This window comes from Argentina silus (assembly GCF_951799395.1).
Source record: "Argentina silus genome assembly, chromosome: 12".
Lineage (NCBI taxonomy): Eukaryota > Metazoa > Chordata > Actinopteri > Argentiniformes > Argentinidae > Argentina > Argentina silus.
In genome coordinates this window covers 9369100-9371768 of record NC_139666.1, presented here as the reverse complement: position 1 = coordinate 9371768, position 2669 = coordinate 9369100, and the positions used below count along the sequence as shown (strand labels likewise).

Genomic DNA, 2669 nt, shown 5'->3' with positions numbered 1-2669 from the left:
CTGTATTCAGACTGCTACGTTGTACCGATGTACAACCACTGCTTCAATAATAACGTTGCAGAAATCATGTCTGAAGTAAAGAGACATAGACAGACATGCCCTCACATGGGATGCAAAGCCAGTTTTTGTTAGACTTTTATAGAATTCACTCAAAGCACACTATGCAATTGTAACTGCATACGCCCGCAACTGTAGGCGAGATGCCACTGCTTCCATTGCAACTTTGCAGAACTCTCTGAAGTGAAAAAATAGACAGACATACCCTCTCATGAGCTGAAAAGCAACTTTTATGGAAATTCAACTCTACGCAGACAACTATATCATAACTGCACATGCTGTACTGTACCAATGTCTCTGTTAGAACATAGCAGTACTTTCTGATGTGAGGAGTGTCTCACCCCTCACGGCAGGGGAGGCTAGTGGGAGTAGAAATCAGAGGATGCGCTCATTGTAATGCTTGGAATGGAATGAGGAATGGTATTAAACATGTGTGATTTCTACCTCCACCAGTCTGCCCTGACACAAACACCAACTGTCACCTTAGATCAATGTTGAGGGAAGGGAATACACCCATCTTGTGTTAATGCTCCTCTACATGCCAGTTGTCACATGTTTCTGTGTATACATCTATTAGACATGTCGACTATCACCTGTTAAGTTCATAACTAGGGCAGTTCAGTGTGATGCGATGGTGGAGGTGTTGATATGTTTATAAAATGACACAGGAAGCTTTGCCTTTGCCTCTACTGTGACAATTGTTCATGACTAAAGAGCTGCCTCAGCATAAACTGTCCCCGTCAAAGACTGAATGCTGTAATCTATAGTCTGACTGCAAAAGCATACTTCAGAGATAATTTCACAAATGACTCAAGAGAGGAACACTCACCAGACCAACTTTCCAGGGCTGCACAGCAACAAGTTTCCGAGAACCCTGTCTGCACCACCCACACTCCAAAAGAAAAACCGTTATTCAGGACAGCAGCAGAGTCCTCTTTCAAGTTTCACCTCACTTAGGCTATTGTACTCCAACCTTGTGACTTGTTGCTTGTTCGTAAGAACCGGGTGGGCGGTACGTGTCATGAACTGTGTTTTTGTTCTTCTCTCCTCTCTTGTCTAAAACTTATTCCCCTGCTAATGATCTCTTCCGTTCCACCAATGCTGGGGGAGGCCCCTCCCAGCACCATGCAAATGATCCACAGCTGTTGCAGGGCCGAGTTTCACTTTAGTCAGGGGGTAGAAGAAGGGAGGGAGGGAGGAGACAGGAAGAGAGAAGGGGGAGGGGGAAAGGGCATTTACCCTTACCCGCCAGCCAAAATCGAGTTACTGAGAGACTGCAGTTGACTCTATACTGTAGTTGTAACGGTGTGGACAGAACAGAAATGAACTATGGGAGTTCTGGCCCCTAATTCTGGTATCCTGGAGTCCTCAGATAAGGTTCAGTCAAACAAACTTGATAAGAGAGTGTTCTGGGTCGACAGGGGGATGATATTCATACACAGTCATAGTTGTGTGGATAGACGGGGTGATGAGGGAATGGCCATGGAATTTGAACAGCTGCATAGCGTTTGGGGAGTGTTCAACCAAAAGCCATGTCCAGCTGCACAATACAATCTATACAGTACTTGAAGAGTACACTGAGTCTCCATCTGCCTGGAGCCTTAATTGAAATATATTATGAAAGATAGATTCAGGCTTTTTTTGGCCATGGTAATGTATGCGTGTGTCAATGCTGTAAAACTTCAGGATACAGCAGCGCATGCACAATGCCAACCAACAATACGTTTTGTTGAGTTGTACAAGAACAAAATTTGAAACGTCTTCAAAATGCTAATCTTGCTAATCTTCTTCTTTAATGCTGTGTGCTTTCACTCTGTGCCAGCAAGAATCTATTTTAACGACCATGGTGGACTCATTACGCATTATAAACTTTGACCTCAGCAAAAACTCCAAATATGAAGATAATAGATACACGGTAGTACGACAAAGAGAGGGATTTGTATTTGATCAGCGTGTATGCGGCTTCAGTCTCATCATTACCTGCCAAGCAATACCAGGGTTCAGCAGAAATCCTCTCTCAATCCAATAGCTAATCTCATCTCGTCTCTATTCACATTCCATATTCTACAGTTCCACATTCCATAAAAGAACCTTTCAGTCTTTCATCTCCTCATGACTGGTGAGACAATGACAGAGAGGCTATACTTTGTCTCAAGTCTCAAATATAGAATGCTCCATGATGAGACAGGCGCAAGCATTACACAGCAGTGCTTGTCCTCTGAGCAGTGGTGAGGGATAATCTGGTTTTGGTGCTGTGCTGCGGAACTGTATTTTAATGACATGATGTCATAGTTTCATGATCAAAGGCCTGTGGGAAGGCAAGGTGAGCTAACGACTGAATGCAAATGAGGTAATACATTAAGCTTGGATTATTTCAGACTGAGCATAGGCTGCAGCCTAATGTAACAGTCTTTATCCACTTGTGTAGTAAAACCAACTACTTTATTAACTCCATTATTGTGCACTTACAAAGCAATTACGTGTGTAATTTGTGAAAACTAGAGTAATTACAGTGTTAGGGGCAACCTAATGTAGAGTGTGACCCACAAATCCACTATGTCTTGTGAATGAATAGGGGATATGGAAGATGAGGAATTCAGAAGAAGGTAATA

At 43.0% G+C, this 2669-nt stretch overlaps 1 protein-coding gene across 2 annotated transcripts in view; it reads right to left on the bottom strand.

The window, feature by feature from the left end:
* LOC310813342 (glycophorin-C-like) overlaps positions 1 to 1093 on the bottom strand; it is a 24516-nt gene extending 23423 nt beyond the window's left edge. For both annotated transcript variants that reach the window (XM_083682283.1, XM_083682284.1), the window contains exon 1: positions 887 to 1093. The gene's annotated coding sequence lies outside the window, so the exon portion shown is untranslated. The remainder of the gene's footprint in view (positions 1 to 886) is intronic.
* Between the last annotated feature and the right edge of the window lie 1576 nt (positions 1094 to 2669).